Source organism: Chrysemys picta, chromosome 3 (assembly GCF_011386835.1).
Source record: "Chrysemys picta bellii isolate R12L10 chromosome 3, ASM1138683v2, whole genome shotgun sequence".
NCBI classification, from domain to species: Eukaryota; Metazoa; Chordata; order Testudines; family Emydidae; genus Chrysemys; species Chrysemys picta.
Window position 1 is genome coordinate 102,667,042 of NC_088793.1, and position 12,253 is coordinate 102,679,294.

At 42.7% G+C, this 12,253-nt stretch overlaps 1 long non-coding RNA gene across 1 annotated transcript in view; it reads left to right on the forward strand.

Moving 5' to 3' along the window:
* The first annotated feature begins 7,049 nt into the window (after window positions 1-7,049).
* The window catches only part of LOC122173571 (uncharacterized), a 52,732-nt gene continuing 47,528 nt past the window's right edge, over window positions 7,050-12,253 (forward strand). Inside the window, exons 1-2 of the long non-coding RNA XR_006174147.2 lie at window positions 7,050-7,477; window positions 9,496-9,566. This is a non-coding gene — a long non-coding RNA (uncharacterized LOC122173571). The remainder of the gene's footprint in view (window positions 7,478-9,495; window positions 9,567-12,253) is intronic.

Consider the following 12,253-nt stretch of genomic DNA (forward strand, 5'->3'; position numbering starts at 1 on the left):
AACCTGCTGCTGTCTGACCACAACAGCTGGGAATATTCTGCTTTTAAAAGCTTATCTTGTTGATACTCGAGTTGAGCTATTACACAGTGGAACAAGCAAACAGAATGAAGGGACCCTCTGTGGGCAACTTATAGTAACAAAAAAAAAAAACCTCGATGTGCTTTTGAATGTGTCTCTTGTCTTGGATTTGACAGTGATGTTTAACATAGATGTTTCCTGTGAAGAAAATGTAGTGATACAAAGCCAGGAATAAACTAAAGGAAAACATGCATGGAAGACATGTTCAGAGTTTGGGATTCACTCCAAGCTGTTAACTACATTTAGGGCCTGATCCTGAAAAGCTTTACTCATATGAAGAGTCCCACTGAAGTGAAAAGGACTACTTGTGTGGGTTAGGATTATTCATGTGAGTAAGAATTACTCCTATGCATGGCATGTGCTCCCTGAACAGCTACATAAGGCCACTACCTTCCCCTTCAAATCCACCTCTGCCGTGATGCCTGTAAGAAATCAGCCACTTAATGATGTCTGTAGGGGTAAATGGAGTTAGCTGGAACCTATGTTACCTACATAAAAATAATTAAAGTGTATATATGTGCATATATTGCACATATTAATAGTTTTAAGGCCCAAAAGGACCATTGTGGTAATTTAGTCTGACTTGTGAAACAGGCCATGGAATTTCCCCCAGTGATTTCTGCTTAGAATCACAGAAATGTAGGGTCGGAAGGGACCTCAAAAGGTCATCTAGACCAGCCCCCTGCACTGAGGCAGGACCTAGTAAACCTAGGCCATCCCTGACAAGTGTTTGTCCAACCTGTTCTTAAAAAACCTCCAATGATGCCTATTCCAGAGCTTAACTATCCTTATAGTTGGAAAGTTTTTCCTAATATCTAACCTCAATGTAACATACAACACTTCTGTTAATATATCCCAGAACAATATTAGCTTTGTTTTGCAACTACATCACATTATTAGCTCATATTCAATTTATGATCCACTATAAGCCCCAGATCCTTTTCAGAAGCACTACCACCCAGTTACTTCCCATTCTGTAGCTGTGCATTTGATTTGTCCTTCCTAAGTGTAATACTTTGCACATATCCTTGTTGATTTCAGACCAATTCTCCAATTTGTCAAGGTAATGTTCTAATCCCATCCCAAAAGTGCTTGCAACCCCAACCAGCTTTGTGTCATCTGTGAATTTTATAAGCACACCCTCCACTACATTATCCAAGTCATATTAAGGAAAATATTGAATAGTCCCAGTCCCAGGACAGACCACTGCAGTTTGACGCCGAACCATTGATAACTATTCTTGGAGTATGGTCTTCCAAACAGTTGTGCACCCAGCTTATAGTAATTTCATCTAGATAAGTTTCCTTAGTTTGCTTATGAGAAGGTCCTGTGGGACTGGGTCAAAAGCCATACTAAAATTAAGATGTATCAAGTCTACTGCTTCCCCCATCCACTAGGCCAGTAACTCTGTCAAAGAGGGAAATTAGATTGGTTTGGAATGATTTGTTCTTGACAAATTCATGTTGGCTATTACTTATACATGCTAGAGTATAATAGGGTGACAGGGCCTTCTAGTTCAAGAAGAACGCAGGTAAGTTAAAAACATGGAGACCTGGGAGAAGGGTCGGAATCTGGAAGGAGCATGGACTGTTACAGCAGGGATTGGAGAGACAAGAGAGAACATAGAGGGAAAATCAAATAAGTATCTTAGATATCTATATACTAATGTGAGAAGTGTGGGGAATAAGCAGAAAGCACTTGAAATGCTAGTTAATAAACACAACTATGACAATTGGCATCACAGAGACTGGTGGGATAATACGCATGACTAGAATATTGCTATAGACAGGTACAGCTTGCTCAGGAAGGACAGGCAAGGGGGAAATGGAGGGGGTGTTTCCTTATATATGAAAAATGTATACACATGAACTGAGGCTGAGATGGAAATAGGAGACAGACTTGTTGAAAGTCTCTGGGTAAGGATAAAACTAAAAAAAAAAAAAAAAAAAAAAAAAAAAAACCCCACAAGGATGATGTTATAGTAGGGATCTACTATAGACCACCTAACCAGGAAGAGGTAGATGAGACTTTTTTTTAAACAACTAACAAAATCAACCAAAGCACAGGATTTGGGGGTTGATGGGGGACTTCAGCTACCCAGACACCTGTTGGGAAAATAATACATCAGGGCACAGATTATCCAACAAGTTCTTGGAATGTATTGGAGACAATTTTTTATTTGAGAAGGTAGAGAAAGCTACTAGGGGAGAGGCTGTTCTAGATTTGATTTTGACAAATAGGGAGGAACTGTTTAAGAATGTGAAAGTCGAAGGCAGCTTAGGTGAAAGTGATTATGAAATGATTGAGTTCATGATTATAAGGAATGGTAGAAAGGAAAATAGCACAATAAAGATAATGGATTTCAAGAAGGGAGACGTTAGCAAACTCAGGGATTTGATAGGTAAGGTCCCATGGGAAACAAGTCTAAGGGAAAAAACAGTTCAAGAGAGTTGGCAGTTTTTCAAAGAGACATTATTAAGGGCACAAGAGCAAACTCACTGTGTAGGAAAGATAGGAAGTATGGCAAGAGAATCACCCTGGCTTAACCAGGAGATCTTTAATGACCAAAAAAATCAAAAAAAGAGTCCTACAAAAAGTGGGTCAAGTTACAAAGGATGAATATAAACAAATAACACAAGTATGTTATATTTAGAAAGGTCAAGGCACAAAACAAGATCAAACTAGCTAGAGACATAAAGGGTAACAAGAAAACAGTCTACAAATACATTAGAAGCAAGAGGAAGACCCAGGACAGGGTAGGCCTGTTACTTAATGGCAGGGCTGGCTCTAACTTTTTTGCTGCCCCAAGCAGCAAAAAAAAAAGCGCCGCCCCGCCGAGCCGCCCCCCCCCCCCGTGCCGAGCGCCGCTGGAAACCCCCCACAGTGCTGCACCCCGCACCGCACCCCTGCCGAGCGCCATGCTGCCGGAGCCCACCCCCACCCCAAGCACCGCACCGCCGGAACCCCTCCCTGAGCGCCACGCGCCACGCCGGCGGAACCCCTCCCTGAGCACCGCGCGCCACGCCGGCGGAGCACCCCACGCCGCGGAATGCCGCGCCGTCCTGCCCCCCGCCATCCCAAGATTGGCCGCCCCTTACCAGATGCCGCCCCAAGCATGTGCTTGGTTGCCTGGTGCCTGGAGCCGGCCCTGCTCAATGGGGAAGTTGGGAACAACAAAAAACGTGGAAATGGCAGAAGTGCTAGATGACTTTTGTTTCAGCTTTCACCAAAAAACGTTAGTAGCAATTGGAAGTCTGACATAGTGAATGCCAGTGAAAGTGAAATCAAAGGCTAGAATAGGGAAACAAGTTAAAAATTACCTAGACAAGGTAGATGTCTTCAAGTCACCAGGGCCTGGTATATCTTGACTTTAGTAAGGCTTTTGTTACTGTCTCGCATGACCTTCTCATAAGAAAACTAGGGAAATACAACCTAGATGGAGCTACTATAGGGTGGGTGCATAACTGGTTGGAAAACCGTTCCCAAAGAGTAGTTATCAGTGGTTCACACTCAAGCTGGAAGGGCATATCAAGTGGGGTCCTGCAGGTTCCACTATAAGTCAATGGGAGCACTGTACACAGAAGGCTTGCATGATCTTTAATTCATAAGACTTATACTGTAAATATAACACTATATTGATGACAATGTGTAGTTCATGTGTAACTATTCAAAACATTCTTTTTGTTTTCTTCACTTAATTTTGCACAGTTTATAATTGCAATAACGATGTTTGGAATGGGCGTCGCCTAGTAATTAATCACTAACTTGGTTAAAAACCTGTTCTAGACAGTCATTAACTTCCAGGAAATGCCATCTGTTTAGTCATTATTATTTAAATATACATCTTTTCTTAAATTTCAAACAATGTCTATATTTCTTGATAAGGCTCTTACATAATGTACTCCATGCAGGACAATTGTGACTAGAGGTACCAGTATATACCAAGTATAAGGTGCTCATGGAGTATTTGATAAATTCACACTACTACTTCAAAATATTACATTTTAGCTTCAGGAGAAAATGATGGGCAGTTAATAGAACAGACCCAGACAGAGGCCAAAAGATGCTGCTGAGGGATCATGTGAGGTAGCTTAGGGAGGGGAGAGAACCCAGAGCATTGCGAGGAGCTGCCAAGAGCAGGAAGCTAGGAAGGAACTAAAACAAAGATGGTGGGACTATCCCACAGGCTGTAAGTAGGAGCCAGGAACTGTGAAGGAGCAACTGGCTACTACAGCAGGGCAGAGGAATTCAGATGATGGGTTTTGCAGGCTAGTCTCTGGTGCAGGCTAGTCTCTCTAGAGCTGGTTGAAAAATGGGAACTTTTTTAATGAAAATTTCTCAGGTAAAATTTGTCCCTGATTTTCACAAAAAACCAATGAACTACACATTGTAGTTTTCAGCCAGCTCCATAGTTCACAGATGTGGCCAAAATTCCAGCTCCGTTGCTGACTGAGTAGTTTAAAACTGCAATGTCAGTGTGTGGCCAGTAGGGCAAGAAGCCAACAGGTTCTCTTTGCTGAGCCACCTACAGCGAGTACAGAGCAGAGCAGAACAGAAAAACATCAGTCACCCTGCCCAGAGCTGAACTGACTGATTGGGGTGAGCAACAAAGACAGGGGAAGACATATCCCTGCCCCACGTATTTTCAGCACCAGGGGCAGGGAATGAATTAGGGGGATAGAAAATATTGGGTGGAAGAAGCAGACAACCTCCTTCCACATACCCAAAAGGAAGGCAAGTGGAGGCTGCACCGTGATGGTGTCAGAAGGGTGGGGAACATACCTATCATCCCTCTAGGAACATACGTGGAGGGAGGGATAGTTGGCCAGTGAGCCTCCATCAGAGAGACAGATCCAAGCGGGGGGGGGGGGGGGCGAGGGGGGAGTAGGCTGTCTGAAGAGGGTGATGAAGAAATCTCAGGGAAATCTCCACTGGTTCAGATAAGTATCTGGATCAGGCTTATCTCAACTGCAAACGCTTTGGGGTTTTCCATCACTTATTTTTAGATCTTTTGACATGACTATAAAGATAAGTTGCTGTGAGGAGGTATCGGGAGGTATCCCTTGCTAATTAGGAAACTTATTAAACCAAAATTTCAGCTGAATACACACAGCTGAGTACAGTCCTGGAGGCTGGGGACCTGGCAGCCCCTGGGCTCATTTGGGGAATTGTCCCTCAAATAATTTTCACACGTTGGCTACTATGAATGGGACAAGGAGCTGCAGGAGCAACTGAGTAGCTGCTAAAGAGCTGCAGACAGAGTGCAGCTAAATTGGGGCCTCAGAGGAGAAGTGGCAAACATAAAAGGACCAAATCCAGGCAGGGTGCGTGATCCCAAAAAGGAACAGGGTCTCTGATTTAAGCCCAAATCAGCAAAGAAGCAGCCTGAAACAGTAGGGTTATAGGTGGGTTTGAGTAGCTAGTCAGTGGGTTTTGCTACCAGTGAGTATCACACTGGGAGCAGATATACTCAGATGTTGTTACCTTTGGGCTTGAAATGCCCTAGCCGGTAACTGAGGAGAGGCCAATGTTTACTGATCACTTTAGGTGTCTTTGAAGCAAAACAAACCAGATACCCCCCCCCACAAAAATCAATTTTTAATGAGCTGTGAAACGGCCTCTGATCATTAAGAATCCCAGGGTACTTTCCACAAAAGCAGGAGCATTAACTCTGGTGTCCTGAGCAAATTCCAAGTGGGATAATTATATTTTGTGTACAAAAATTCCCTCTGGCATTTCAGATGCAGCATCCTTCACTTTTTGTCCTAAACCATTGGGCAATGTTTCTCTGTTTCACTTAAGTGTTACACCCCAGAGACGGCTGTGAAGTGATCCCTGCATTTAATTTATATTTCAATTTAACTGCAAAATTATTTGGAACCTCTTAAGACAAAGGCACTATAATCATGCAAGGTGTTACATTTATTATTATTACCACAAATACACCTGAAAAATTAAACTCAAGCAGTACCTCATCATTCCTATCCTTTCAACCTTCCTGTGTTTGTTCCTATCTCCATTATGTGTGTCTCTTGTTCTATCTGTGTCTACACTACCGTAATTATTACCACCTTTCTTCCTTGTGGCTCCACAGACTTAAGGCATGACAGGCCAAATGACTATCCTCTTTCACGTCCTTGTTCAAGAAAATAAGGATGCAGCCCTTATGTGGCACAAGAAATTGCCGACAGTGCAATTGTACAAAACCATTGTCCGCTTTGAAATGTCTTATAAATTTCTCTTAATGTTTCTCTGCCATGCATCAGGCTTGCATCAAGTGTCTTTTTCAACAGTATTATTGTAGATTGCCATTTATCAGGTGTATATTGTACTGCAGGGTAGTGTTTATAAATTCCATTTGCCATATGTTATTCGTGATCCTTGCACAGGGCCTTCATTTGTCAAAGGATTTAGATCTCAGCTGTGTTTAGTTTTGGGGGCTTGAGAACAAGTCGACCCATAGGCAGACACCTAATGATATAATTTGTGCAGTGCTAAAGGTTTGACTGCCCTCTATCAACCTTTATGCAGACAACTCCTTTGAATACAGTAATGGATGACAATATCAAAAGCATAAATCACAGCAAACTTCAAGGTTTCCTGGAAAACATGACTCTTAAGCTTTAGGCACATGGACATTTGGCACAACGTCAGAAACTTTTTGGACTATTCATTTATCCAACACTAGCCAAAAATAACCGAAGACTATGTGTCTGTTGATTTGTTTTGAAATCCATTCAAAATGGCAAAGAAGTTAAAAAGTCAGAGGCTGGGGTGGCAACTCAGAAATGAGATTTCTGAAATAAGAAAGATTCTTTTCTTTATCTCAGAACATGTGGTGCTAATAACGGAGGTTGTGTTCCTCAGACAAAACTCCTTCTTTGAGCTTAATGTTACTAGACAAATAGTTAAAGTAGCAAATAGAAATTATGTAGTTCAGGTTCCTTATTTATGCTTTAGAAAGTAGTAAGTAGAGCCCCACAGGAGGGATCTCTGCTCTGGGGAGGCAAATACACTACGGATCTTCTCACTTCATTTTCCTGGGAATATTCTGTTGGTGCGGCAGGGGGAGGGGAGAGAGAATGTTGTCACCAAACCATGGGATGGCCAGTGGTTCTGTCTCCAATCTCCACTGACTCTAGAGGCTCCATTGGAAGCCCTTCTCTCCTTCACTCTGGTTCAATCCCTCACTCTGTACCTCATTTGCCCTCCCCCTGCGTTTTTATTCTTCCTTTTCAAGATCTTTTTATATTCTCAGAGTTTCTTCTGCCTGCCTCGATCTTTTCAACTCCTGCTTCCCAAAAGTTCTTCTAGTGGAGGAGCAGCCTGAGGGCAATGAAACTGGTCTCCTCTCTGTAACGATGCTACTTACCCACTCCTCACATCTCAACTTCTGCAGGTAAGGAAAGGAAATCACCTGACTTCTGATCCTGTTGAGCATCCAGAGAGACACTGTAGCTTTGTCCTGTTGTTGTGTTCTCCAGAGAGATCAGGGAGGTTCAGTCTTTATGTTGCCTCCCCTCCACCAGAAAGCCAGGTGCTTATCATGGTGCCTGTGAACATACCTGGTTAAGTCCTTGAGCTGTGCCACTATTGCTGTGACTCTTCCTTTCCAATACATACTATAGAAAATGCCTTGAACAATATAAATACTGAGGCAAAGTTATTTAGTTAACTCAGGTATCATAAAGGAAGTAACACATTTTTAAAGATAACTATTCTATCTGTATCAGAGGCGTAGCCATGTTAGTCTGAATCTGTAAAAAGCAACAGAGGGTCCTGTGGCACCTTTAAGACTAACAGAGGTATTGGGAGTATAAGCTTTTGTGGGTAAGAACCTCACTTCTTCAGCTGCAAGTAATGGAAATCTCCAGAGGCAGGTATATATCAGTGTGGAGATAACGAGGTTAGTTCAATCAGGGAGGGTGAGGTGCTCTGCTAGCAGTTGAGGTGTGAACACCAAGGGAGGAGAAACTGCTTCCGTAGTTGGAAAGCCATTCACAGTCTTTGTTTAATCCTGATCTGATGGTGTCAAATTTGCAAATGAACTGGAGTTCAGCAGTTTCTCTTTGGAGTCTGGTCCTGAAGTTTTTTTGCTGTAAGATGGCTACCTTTACATCTGCTGTTGTGTGGCCAGGGAGGTTGAAGTGTTCTCCTACAGGTTTTTGTATATTGCCATTCCTGATATCTGACCTGTGTCCATTTATCCTCTTGCGTAGTGACTGTCCAGTTTGGCCAATGTACATAGCAGAGGGGCATTGCTAGCATATGATGGCATATATAACATTGGTGGACGTGCAGGTGAATGAGCCGGTGATGTTGTAGCTGATCTGGTTAGGTCCTGTGATGGTGTTGCTGGTGTAGATATGTGGGCAGAGTTGGCATCGAGGTTTGTTGCATGGGTTGGTTCCTGAGTTAGAGTTGTTATGGTGCGGTGCGTGGTTGCTGGAACCACGCACCGCACCATAACTCTGCCCACATATCTTACCTTCTTCCCCCTTGGGTGGGGTACCTTCAGTCCTTAGACACTGGGGACGGGAATCTCCCTTCCCTAGTGGGACAGGGTCTCCCTTACTTCAGTTCGCTAGACTCTCACAGCACACCTCCAAGCTCCAGTCCTTTCTCTTCCTCCCTTAACTGCCTGAAGCAGGGGGTTTTATTAGGTTCCTGACAGGACCTTAATTGACTACAGGTGCTTCAATTAACCTGTAACAATCCTCCCTAGTCTATAGGGAACCATGCCTTAATTAGCCTAGGGCTTATATATTTTCCCTCTCCCACTGCTCCTTGGCCCTCCTGAAATTTGGTTAAGGTCTATATAGAGGGTATGTGTGGTAGGATAACATGAAGGAAGAAAAGGTTCAGGTTCTCTATAATTTTTTAGATGTTGGAGGTGGGACATAATCAGCATGGACACTACTGCAGTGTCTTGGAGAATGAGAATTCCTCACTCATGAGCCTCCATGGTGTTCCACTGCCTACCCCTTCTATGCCCAGGCAGGATTTTCCCCTAAGAAAGTATTGTCACTGTTCCCACTTAATGCTGTAGTTGGACTAAAAAGAAAAATGTAAACATATAATTCAACCTTTTCCACATAGTCTGTGAAAGGGAATGAGCCAGCGTGACAAGGAAGAAATGCTGAGAGAAAAAGGGAGCAGAGAACAGAGAAATGTGAAACACTACCCAACTAATAACATTGAGTTTAACAGAGATTTTCCACTCTGTCTGATAGGTCAAATGATCTTATAATACTGCACTAGACAGAAGGAAAGTGGAAATATTTTCATCTTCTCTAGGAAGCAATATTTCCCTAGCTGGAAATTATTCGCTGGAAAAGAAGTTTAAGGGGAGTCTGTCAAGGTTTATTTAAACTTCAAAAATAACTTTCTGAAAATTTGGCCTTTTTGTTGTTGCAGGTTTAGAGGTCAGAGTTCTCCCCGTGACATTCCTCTCTTTACAAGTGATCTTTGCAGCAGCAGCCAGACAGGTATTTTTATTTTAAAGTGACTATTTGTGTGTCCTACAATAAACAAAGCTGGACATGTGCACTAGGATAGATAGCGCTTCCTTGGTTGGCTTTGTTTACTTCTGGTGAGTCAAACAAGATGTGATCTTTTCTTCAATACCGAGAAGCTCCCAAAATCATTTCTCAAAGGATCGTCTAAGGGGATCCTGATCTCTCAACTTGCAGCTAAAATCTTGTTTTTAAAGTAACTAATTTTTGAAACCAGAAATCCTAGGTGATGTCTCCTGAAATCATTACCACATTATTTCAAGGAAGCATGTAGTAGAGTATCTTGACTGTTCAATGGAGACCCTATCTGTTGGCAGACAGGTTAAAGTTTGCAGCCTGGAAAGTGATTTTGATTGTGAGCGGAACATGAAAGAACATACCTCAGCAGTGGTTAAGAATGGCTTTTTCATCTCTGAAAAAATTTAAAATCTGTAACCTTTTCCCGAGATTTGGACCTTGCCCCATTAAGCCATAAAAACATGAAAATTCAAGATGGAAAAGATCTATTAGGTCAGCTAGTCCATCTTCAGCCAATACCTTTGTGACATCTAGGCTAGGTTAAACACTTTGGGCTCCATGCTACACTCTGCCTCTAAAAGCAAATAGGAGCCAAACATAGAAGATCTGGCCCTCAGTGGCATAAAAGGGGGAGGGTTAGAAAGAGTTGCTCCCCCTTCTTTGTATCGCAGTGACTATGATTGGCTGAGCTCTACCATAGATTCTGCCCCTACAGAATATAAATATGAGTATTCATAACCTTAAATAATATAGCACTGATCTACAGGAGGGATGTCTGATTTCCTGTGACTCAGAAGGGCGGTTAAGATCAACAGGGTTGGAAATGTTGATTGTATCTTTGTGTAATCTCAAAAGGATTGGGGAACGGAGCTTCTTTGTTGAGGGTCCATGACATGCTATTTCTACTTATCTTACATGGGTACATGCACATCTGTGGAACCTTTCGGGGAGAAATTCAAGATGTTTTTGTTTCCTTGTTGTTTCCTTTATCCTATATTGATTGTTTTATTTCTTGTTTGTTATGAGGAAGGGCTATTTGTGGGTTTATGTTTTGTTTCAGCTGTGTCAACTTTAATTACTGGATAGTATTGCTAGGTGTTTGTAAACCCGTGTCCTCACCTCAAGGGCACCCTCCCCCCAACCTAGACACACCTTATAGGCACTTTGCCTCTCATACCCTCCCTTGCGGCCACTTTCTCAGCCACCATGACCATTCCCAGCCAGCCTCTTCCCCAGACTCACTCGCTGGATCTTCTGTGACGCTTCCTTCTGGCCAACTCACACAATGGTTCATTCCCTTTTTGGGGTAAGTAAAGGTCCAACTCAAATACCCAAACTAATTGCCGATCTGCCTCTCTCAGGCTCCACTAAAGTCCTCTGATTCTTGACCCCTTCTCCTGGCAACTGCAGGGCTTCTCTCACCTTGCTTCTTCTCCAGAAGGAGTCCCCTACTGCCTCCCTTTCCCAAAGATTCCTACAGCTTTCCCAAGGGATCTGCCTGCTGCAAAATGTCTCTTATAATTAATAGCCTTTGGGCATCTCCTGGGCTTCTCTTTTATTTCCTTATCTTTGTAGGCCTAGCTCAGGGCTCCTCCCTCTGTTCCCTGTGGATCTCTCAACCTGACTTCCTCAGGCTTTTCCCAGAGTGGGACTCTCCTTGTTCCTCCTCCGAGGGTTTTCCACCCTACTGACTTCCCAGCTCCATCAAAGTAGTACTCTCCCTGCTTCACCACCACAACTGGGGTGTCAGTCTTTCTAATTAAGCCCCATTACCCCCAGCTGGGGGTCACTAATTAGCCCTTATGTTGTTAATTAGCCCTCATCAGTGAGGCTGAGGGATAGCTGCTAAGTCATGGGCAAAGGTGAGACCAGCTTGCCTTAAAAGGTCAGCCAGCCTGTTACAGTTTTTCACTAGTTGCTGTTAGCAGGCTTCTGGTAAGCACATGGAATTCCTTTGGACAAAGGGTATCTTGCAGATTAAAATGCAGTTTTAAGTTTATTATTGTAAAACATGCAGCTGTTTGTCATTCCTTATCCAAGCACAACTGCCATTGGCTTCAATAGGAGTTTTGCTTGAGTAAAGATTGTAGAGTTTGGCCTGTTTTTGCTAACGGCTGGATCCATTGTGTAAAAAAAAACAAAAAACAAAAACAAAAAAATGGCATCCATACACACTACATGCTGTAGATCTTTCCTCAACAAATGCAACTGAGCAAGTCACCAGAAGCTGTGGAAGATTTTATTGTATTCCCCATAGATCTGGGGTCTCAGAGATCAAAGTGATGTGACAAGGCTCACAGTTTGTGAGATGTCGTTTTTCAACATGCTAGTTATCACATAGCAACAGACTGATTGAATCAAATTCTGATTTCTGTAACTGGAAGCCATTGATTTATACTGAGTAGCTAAAGGCAAGCTACAATTTCTTTAAAAACTGCACATAGTCTTTTACTGGCTTTATTTTGTTTTATTTTTTCCTCTTTTTTGTCTTTCTTTTTGGTGTGTTAACATTTTGTTTCTTTTTTTAAAGGCTCTTCTATCAGGGAGTTATTTAAATCAGCCTGGGAGAGAGCTCTATATCTCAGACTACAGTATTCATTGATCATGCTCAGTACAGTTCACTGATGTATGAATTGACCATT